Genomic DNA, 10122 nt, shown 5'->3' on the forward strand with positions numbered 1-10122 from the left:
TTGAGATCTTGGCTTTCTAAAAGAGCTGATACCTGAATTGAATATGAACAGATTAACTTATTTCCACTAAATTTGTATCTAGGGGAAATTCAAGCATATAATCCTCTCCATGACAAAAAATTAAGGATAAACTCATATTTTTGAAATATTTGGCATGTGGCATATGAAGTGTGAATTTATTGGTCATAGTTTTATTGAAAAAAGAAACCAATCCCATGAGTTGATGTACTATTGCCAAATTATTACAGAGACATGGTAAAATATTGAGGTCAAGAACTAGGCTGTAAAATTTTAATTTTGGCATTTTTCGTATGACAAATGATTAATGGGAATCTGATTGAATAGTAAATGTGTCTTTAAGAATAGGCTAGATTGAAGACTTATGGTCTTTCAAGACCTGGTAGTTTCTGATCCTCGGTTTTGCCAATGATTTACTCCAAAGATAATAATATGAATAAGATAAGTAGTACTGTAGAGCAGATGATTACAACTTTGAGCTAGGCTCTAAGGATTTCTAATCTGAATTCAAATGAGCTCCTGAAATGTGTATCATCAATAGATCCAGTTTTCAATGATCACGGACACTTATGGCGACCAGGGCTGCTGTCCTTGGTGCTGATGGTGATATTTCCATTGATGCTCTTTTGAGTGAGAGTGAGGTGGAGTGGGGCAGAGGGAGAGTTTAGGCATCATCCTAGAAAACGAAAAAAAAAGTCTCATTCATTCAACCAGTAATCATCACTTTTACTCTGCTAAGTCCATGTAAGTAACTCCGAAGTTTTTCTGGTATTTCTCATTTCTTAATCAAGTTTATTTTTTTTTTAACAGTAACAACATTTTTTATAAAGGGTTCAAAGTGATTCCCCTTTAGTGTTTTATTTTCCATGCTGAGTTCTTGGTTTGCTATATTAGCTTTCATATGCATATCATGTCAGGGAGTTTATTTTTTGTATTTCATCAAATTTAAATACCCATTTTACATGATTTCTTTGTGTTCACCTTTCCACAGCCATGGAGGACACTTCAGTTCAGTTTCTCTCAATTTAAAAATAAATCAAGTTGAAATTAATTGATCTACATGAATGGAAACTTTCTATTATACCTTATTTCTTCCTCTACAACAATGTATCTGATCCTCCAGTCTATTATTAATAACCCAAATTCCTTAGGCTGATGATACTATTTGTTGGTCAGTGTGGAAGAATACTATGAGTCATTGTCTTCTGCTTTTAATTTTTTAAAGTATTATAAAGATTTTGCTTAATTTCTCCATTTTATTAGCATTTCACTGATCAAAGGTCAGTATATTTCACACCAGCAATTTTCTTTCAGGCTACTTATTTACCTCCTATTTAACTTTTCTTAATGCAACTCATTTCCCCCCAGTTTTCTTAGAAATATTTCTCTCCCTTCCTTTGTCTCACTTGCGAGGGAAAAAAGAGGCCAATTCAGACTATTCAGCATATGAGTTTTGATGGCACTATCTCTATAGTAAAGGGAATGGAAGCTGAAGGCTTTGATGTGGAATTAGGGAGAATAAAGAACCAGTGCATTGAACCTCTAAACCCACTGAAAAATGCATAGTAAATGCATTCAGAATCCTTAAAAGTCAACATTTACTTCCCTATCTTTCTTTAACTAAACTTACTTTTACCGAAGAACAAAATCTTTATTTTTTCAGGTTTTCTCTTTACTTTTTTGATGTTTCAACCATATTATTTGTCGTATATCTTTTTCTAATGCAATTGTGCACTGTTTCAGCTTGAACTGGAGTTTAAAAGCTTTTGTGGACTGGACCTTATTGGTGTTGTATATCATTTCATTATGTCTTTGAGGTCAAAACAACTGGCACATAACTTTTGGAAAATATTCATTTCCATCATAGGGCCATCTCTGTATTAATTTCTTATACTTGATGGATTTTATTAAGTATTTCATTGCCATCCATTTATTTTCAAAACTGAATGCCTCTATTTCCTTTGCATCAAACAAATAACCACCTTAGTAGGTTTTTCTTTATTCATACTCCATTTTTAAAAAGATTTTTTAAAAATTTATTTATTCATGAAAGACACACAGAGAGAGGCAAAGACATAGGCAGAGGGAGAAGCAGAGACTCCCTGCAGGGAGCCCTATGTGGGACTGGATCCAAGGACCCCAGGATCACGACCTGAGCCAAAGGCAGATACCCAACCGCTGAGCCACCCAGGTGCCCCCACACTCCATTTTTAAATATCTATTCATTTATTCACATGACAGCAATTCATGACAATTATTAATAGAGTACCTAGTACATACCAGACATCATACTAAGTCCTGGAACAGAGATGTTTAAGAAATAGTCCCTATCTCAAGTATTCATGCTCTAGTAGGGAATGCCAGATGAACAAACATTATGAGACAGTGTTAACTGAATTATGACAGAGATACAAAGCACCATAGAAATATAGAAAAGGGAACCAATTTATCCACTGGATCTAGAGCTGGAAACTTTATGATAGGACCTTGAAGAATTGCCCTTACTGGATTAATAGCTAGAAGTGATTACTGGCCCTAATTGTGATACATTTAGTATAGTGATATGGCTTTGGCATCAGGCAGATCTGGAAACAACTTCTGGATCAACCACTTTCTAAGTGATGTTCTCTCTGAGAGTCAGTTCTTTCATCTACAAAGTGGGAAGGATGACACTTGCCTCACATGTGGTTGAATAAGATAACGATGCTTGTACCTTTTCTGTAAGTCTCTCCCCCTGAAAGTTAGAGAGACTGAGAGCAGTGGAAGGACCAAATTCTGATAATAACTCTTGGTAATACATAAATCCGTGTCTAAGTTATATATGTGCCTAATCTTTTTGATTGTCATCACAATCCTAATAAGTATATATTATTTTTTTTAGTGTCCCTGGTTCATAAGGAAGAATACAGTTGTTTAGAGGAGTTACATGTTTTGCCCCAAGAATAGTGACAAATAGAGCTAGAGTTTGATCTAGCATAGCACTGAAGCCCCAGTCTTTATCCACTCCTCTACTCTTGTTCTCTGCCCTGTTCTGTTAAAGTCATTGAGTATGGGAGACTTGTGTCCCATGGATTTTGGTTTCCAGACAGAAGAGTAGGTTAGATATTAGACTATATATCCCATGGGGACATATATTATGTATATTTTGCTAAGTTAAATACCCGGCATGTTGCACAGGATTCAATACTCAGAATACTTATATGTTTAAAAGTGAAGGCTTTTTAAAAGTGAAGGCACAGGATTTAAAAGTGAAGGCTTTTTAAAAGTGAAGGCACAGGATTCAATACTCAAAACACTTATATGTTTAAAAGTGAAGGCTAAGCTGATGTAACAAAAAGATTCAAAACACAGATGTTTATTTTCTTCTCACATTACAGTCCATGGTAGGTAGTCTTGACTGCCATTTTCAGTAAGTAGGCAGCAGAAAGCAGACTTCCAGGTCAAGGATTTTCTTTAAAGCAAGTAATGCCAAAGTTGCCCCTATCACTTCCATTTACTTTCCATCAGTGCAAATAGGTCACTACATCTCTCTGCAAGGTGGGCTGGACAATTTTGGTTCTTGCTGGATAGCTACTTGCTTAGAAAGGAGAGGAGAGTAGATTTGGGGACACTACCATCTATTTCCACCACAGTGTTCAAGGAAAATCTATTGAATGAGTAAATAAAGAATATCAAAGATAGTAAGTAAACATGGGCCCCAATGAGACCAAGACAAAGATGTTAGCTTAATCCATGAGCTTACAGACCCATGCCAGCATGCCAATATGTCTTTCTAGCTAATTCTTGCCAAAACACATCTTTAGTTATAGCCACCTATTGTAAGTATCTCTTCACTATACTGTTTTCCTTTAATCTATGGCTGTCAACTTTTCTCTGGAATGTCAGAATAGGATCGAAGTCACAGAAGAGTTTTTGTGAGTTCCATGGATTATGCTGCTCTCTTAAGGAAGATAAAGTGACAGGTTGTACAGCACTTATCTGTATCACCTGTCAGGGACTCTTCATCCTGGGGCAGAGGAGAGTATTAGGAGTTTTAGCTGGTTACTTGTGAGCCTCTTCAGGACTCCTCTGTTGGCATTAGGAGAGAGTATCTCTGACACTGGCAAAATGTGGTTTTAGTTCTCCTAAAAGAAAGTGCTGGAAGTTTTCTACCTTTGGACTTCTAGACTGTGTCAGATCAATATCCTAGCTGGGAACTCCATCTTAGCAACTTCTTCTTTTCTGTAATGTAACACTTTCTTTGTTTCATTAGAGAATTTTTTTCACAGCCACTGCAGGGGCATGCATTGTATGATGCCCGACTGGTAGCAGATAATTCACCCCACACAGAGCGTGACCACTCTTGTTTGTTGCCTGAGGGTACAGCAGATCCTTATTAATTTCACTGAGGCAACAGCCAGAATTACAATAGACTTTGTGAATGTATAAGAGAAAAAACTACATTTTGGGGAAGTAGTCAGGGAGGCTGTATTCTTCCAGACTTACCAAGGTGGAACTTTTTCTCTCACTTGCAAGCTGAAAAAATAAAGAATAACTACTGAAACCTTATATCTCTTTAAGCTCGTTCATTCCTAAGAGCTTAAAGTGACTCTGTAGACCTACATCTCATTTATTTCCACAACATCCCTGTGGAGTCAGAGACTAGTTTTTCTTTTACTGTCCAGAGGGAAGGTAATGCCCTGAGAACTTAAGTGATTTGTATTCAAAGTAAAAAAGTGAGTCAAATTGTAAAGCCAATGTTTGAAACCAGGTGTTCTGACTCCTCACCTAGGGGCTGCTTTAGGATGACAGTATTGAGGGAAGAAATATAGGGAGAAGTCAAAATATATGATAAAGACACACATGTCATGTTGTATCAATGTTCAGATCTGGTAATGTTTCTTAGTTCAGAGATTTAAAAAAATACTCCCAATGACTTGACAATATTTAATGATGTGAACTGTTCTTACTCCCTTAAACCACAGGCATAGAAATCATTATTCTGTATTTAGTTTGGAATGATGCCCTGAAATCAGAGCTCCTAAATAGCACTAATGATTTCTTATATTTTGGGAAGAATGGGGGACATTGGCCATGAACATAATTGATGCTCATTAAATTGTTGTAGAATAGAATAGTTATTATACCAAATTGAAAAGTGGATCTAGATTCACTCATAGACCTACAGGTTGAAGCAGGATCTTTTTAACTCCTATGCTACTTTGTGCGAATTAGGAAAAGTGTTTTTTTTTCTAGGTGAACACAGCCATAAACCAAGGTGCATAGCTTGGTGAGCAGAACTGTGGCTGAATTTCAGCCTCATTTATCTATCCCCTCACCTGGATGCTCTTCATGGCAATCTTGAGGAAGAACAACAGGAACAACAACATCTAGCCTTTAGAGTCATCTGGCCCACTTTCCCCCATTCTGGAAGTATAACATCATCACTACCCAGCAATAGAAGTGAATCCATTTTAAAAGATATCTTGGAAAGATATTTCCACAACCTCATCAGTTATTCATAATAATATTCTGGAGTCCTTGAGGTTAGGATAAGGTTTATCTGCATATGCAGGGTGACATTCTGATCGTCACAGAGAGGAAACTGACATTTACCCATAATTCATCAGGAAGTCAGTCTTAGGTACTATGTGTCTCTTGGCACAAAAAGGTCAGAGAGATCCTGGGAAACCCTGAATTACAGTAGGGCCTTCTCTTAGATTCATCCTTGTATATGGATGGATAATTTGTCTGCATTGACCTTGTTACCAACTTTCACTTGGGACCTGAATTAGTGTGATCAACCATAAAACAGATAGGAAAATAGAATATTAAAAGACATTAAATACATGAAAAGTAGAACCTTAGCAGATCTCTTTGATCTCAAATGAAATGCACTGCATGGTGGGCAGTGAAAAGAACAGCAACAATCAGGACTGCATAGATTATGAATTTATGGATTTAACAAACTTCAATAAAGGTCCATTTATAATGAGCTCTCCACTGGAAGTAGAGAGCATCGGAGGGAGGTGCTTGGGATATAGATATAGCATGGTCAAACTTCAGACAGCCATTCAGAGGAGAGAGCCTTAAGTTGCCCTGAATCAGGACTTCAGGGATCTATAGGTCATGAAGATTGCAGGAAGCTCTAGAGTCCCCAGGATGTAACTACTTCCTACAAAGAGAATTGGTTCCTACAGAAGTAGTTCTCTTTCTTGGGCTCTCTTAATTTCAGTAAGAATATGATTCTTAACACATGGCCACACTAATGTTTGATGATGGTTGTATTTTAATTCACAGATTAAGAAAAGGAAGTGAACAGAAATAACTTGCTCAAATGGCATTAACAAACTTTTAAAATTTCCAGTTCTGTCTTTGAACATATAAGTCCATAGAATATGAATCAGTGCTATTTTGTTGTGTGCTTGCAATGTGGATGCTTATAATGTGCATCAATTACTATGTAAAGTTCTGTGTGGTCTGAATTATATCTCCCTAAATTGGTGACAATCTAACCTCCAATGTGAGTACATTTGGAGACAGGGCTTACCTGGAGGAAAAGTTAAATGAAGTCATGAGGGTGAGTGTCCTTTAGGGACTAGTGCTCTTATAAGAAGAGGCACTAGAGATCTCTCTTCTCATGCATGCATACAGAAGAAAGGTCACGTTAGGAAACAGAAAGTGGTCATCTACAACCCAAGATGAGAGGCATCACCAGAAACCAGCTCTGATGGCAGCTGGATCTTAGACTTTTCAGTACTGTGTGAAAATAAATTTATGTTGTTTAAGGCACTCCCTCTGTGGTATTTTTTTATGGCAGCCCTAGCTGATTAATAAATAAAATTAGCTCAAGTAAGCTTCTTAATCAGGCATGTGGTATTATTTTGGGAATTCAGTATAGTGATGAATGGTATAGGTTTTAGAGCTCAACCATGTGACTTCAAATCCTGGATCTATCACTCATCACTTAAGTGATCCTGGGCAAGTTCTCAACTTTTCTGTGCTTTATGCTTTTCGGTCCACAAGGTGGTAATAATAATAGTGTCTTCCCTACAGACTGTTAAGAGGGTTAAATGACTCAGTGTTTAAAAGTCTTATAGTGCCAGGCAGAGAGAATTCTCAGATAAAGACACTGAGGCTTAGGGAGATGAATTTGGTCAAGATCACCCTACTATTAAACAGGGATATATCATTATTGAAACCAGATTATTTATAGAAACCATGTCCTTAACCTTTACACTGCATTGGTGCTGGCAAAGGATAATCAAGCAAGAAATGCAGTAAAATCCTTTTTCTAATAATTTTGAAATGTGCTTGCTTACACTGCAGGGCCAGGGCTGTGGTGGAACCTACTCTATACCCCTTTATTTTGCTAAAATTGCCAGGGTTTGAATGTCTGGCAGAGAAGGGGTCTTTTATTATTTCTCTTACTTTTTCAACATGGTCCTGACTTGCTTCCGCTTGTCTCAGCAGTCTTAGGAAATGTCCAACATTCATGGTGAGGACACCCTTGCCATAAAGTACATGGGGACATTCGGCTAATAGAAAATTCTACATAAGAAACAGCAAGTGGGCACACAGGCTCTGAGAATTCCAAGGTGACATCAGTGCACCAAATTCCTTCCATTTCTTCTATTGGGCAGAGTGACTTAGATGGGTTTGTGACATTTTGAGGGCTTCTAGTTTCCGTGTAGCTTCTTGGTCTCTGTGGCAAAACTGAATATTGGGAACAAGCAGGAAATCCCTGTCTGCTTTGTCTCCAGTGAACCATTACTCTGCCCTCCACGGTTGCACTTCTGCTGGCTCTGGCCTTGCTTCTCTGGTTGCTGAACTGTGACTGCAGCATGCCCCACCTTGGGGGAAGTTGCAGTCCACGGAGCTGTTGACAATTCAGTACACTCCTGACCTGAGACCCTCATGCTAAATCCTCTGTAGTGTGGCCAGAGGGAGGACAATTTAATTGCTTTGGCTGCTGATGGACCATCTTCTCACCTTTGCTTCTGAAGCCTTGCCAGAGACATTTTCTAACTCATTTGACCTCCCAAGATCCTTTCTCTGTACCTACTTGGTTCTTTAATTCCTGCTTCTCTTCTTATTATACCCTGTGTTCCTGTCTCTTAATGCTTAACAATAATTCACCATATATTTCAAGGTCATTGAGGGTAAGAACTGTGCAAGTGTGTAACCTCACACATATACAGATTTCTACCAGACACGATCTCTCTCTATATATATACTGAATGAATGAACCAGTGAATGTATTAATGGATTACACTTGGTTGCTCTTGAGAGGACCTAGCAATGTATACTTCCATGTTACAGACTATTGGAAGATAAAGGATGGAAAAGATATTTACTTGGATACATGTGCTACCATGAAACATGGCCAGAAGTCAGCATCTTCTCCCGCAGGCTGGCGATACTTGGGAACCTGAAGGTGCTGGTAGGTGTTAAGACTATGGCTTAATTGAAATTCTCTAGCTTCTTCAATTGTCAGAACTAAATGCTATTCTGAGAGGGAGCTCTGTTATTCCCATGGTAACAGGACTCCATTACAGGCGTGACATGACAAAGCTGTCCTTGTTTGAGGACACCTGGGAATTTCTGGTATAGACAGAAATACCCTTAAAGGCAAATTATACATACATATTCTGTGTAATTATGTGTGCAGGCATAGATATGCCTACTTTAGCCACACCTTTCATTTGGGCCCCTTTATCATTAGACTTTTAACGACTCAAATCTCAAGTGTGGATGTAGTTTGAAGTGCTTTATCTTCTTAAAGAAGAGCTCATCGAAATTTTGTAGTATCTACCATTAATGTGGTGCTGCTCTTGGTCAGGAAAGAAAAAAAATCTAATCCTCTCCTTATCTACTTACTATTACTTATAACACAACTAAGGGAATATTGGTTCTTAACACACCTTCTAAAATGTATAAATATATTGTCTTTATGCAAAATTATCCAGCACCATGTGCCTGGCTGGCCATTTATGTTCCAGTTCCAATAGTGTGCCTGAAGGGAATATTTTAGAATTATGAGAAAGGATTGTACAGACAACCTGGGCAAGATCACTTAAAGTGTCTTTTACATCCTTTTTTTTAACCTGGTAAAAAAAATTAGTCAAAATATTCAAACCATTTGCTATTTTGTAGATGCCTCTAAATACTTGACACAATGTCTGAAAAAGGAAAAGATTTTTTTTAAAAAAAGAAGAAAAGGGAAGGGTCAGTGGATTTGAAAATAGTCTTGATTCCCTCATCATTGATATAATCCCTTTGCCTAGTTATGGATTCTCTTCTTATCAGAGACAATGCTTTTCATATGTCCATTTTCATATTATACAATGCAACCAGGAAAGGTACGAGGCAGGCTGGCTTAGCTCTGAGAATGTAGGAAAATATGACAAGGTGAAAGGTTAGCTATGAAGTTGGTTAGCTCATAAATAATACAAACTTGACAGGGTTTGTAAGAAGAAAATGAGAACAATTTGCATAGCTTGTGTTGTAGGAACAAGTGTGTCTGAGTGTTTATGCTGGCTAAAGAGGTGCTTCCAGCTGGAGTATTTGCCAAGGTGACTTTTCTCTAGGGGTGCTTTTAAAGGTTCTTTCTGAACTTCCCTCCACCCAACAGCCCCCTCCTATATTCCTTGAAATTGTTAGAGATGTGAGGCTGAATGCTCGATTTTGTTTATGACAGTGAGTCAAACTGAGTTCTTTTATGTGAAAATCTAATGCTGCTTTTCTAAATAATATCTATATAGGGTCCCTTCATTGACATTCATATTTTGGTTATGTGAAATTTGCTACATTTTCTCCATTTCAAATGAGTCCGAAGCAGTGGTCTCTGTGAGGATTTTCCTGAAGGCTGGGTGAAAAAAAGTATCTGAGTATCAAAAGTTACTTTCTCTGTGTCTGTTAAATCCCATACAATCGTAAGTAAATTTCTTTTTTTTCCTCCAGTGGAAAAAATGTTCATCTAGAAAATTAAGCTGGAAGGAAACTTTAAAAACATATTTCAATCCCTTCATTTTCAAACATGAAATGAAACCAGAAGAAACTAAGCCATGTCACTGATTTGTGGCAGACCTGGAGCAAGAAGTTAGGATTTTCAGCTACTAGTTT

General features: G+C 37.6%; 1 long non-coding RNA gene across 1 annotated transcript; it reads right to left on the minus strand.

Annotated features, from left to right (window-relative positions):
• Positions 1-263: 263 nt before the first annotated feature.
• Positions 264-8541, minus strand: LOC112657415 (uncharacterized). Its single transcript, XR_007412229.1, has 2 exons — positions 8355-8541; positions 264-694 (listed from the first exon to the last, which is right to left on the minus strand). It is a non-coding gene; the product is annotated as an uncharacterized LOC112657415 (long non-coding RNA).
• Between the last annotated feature and the right edge of the window lie 1581 nt (positions 8542-10122).

This window comes from Canis lupus, chromosome 8, assembly GCF_003254725.2.
Source record: "Canis lupus dingo isolate Sandy chromosome 8, ASM325472v2, whole genome shotgun sequence".
Taxonomy (NCBI): domain Eukaryota; kingdom Metazoa; phylum Chordata; class Mammalia; order Carnivora; family Canidae; genus Canis; species Canis lupus.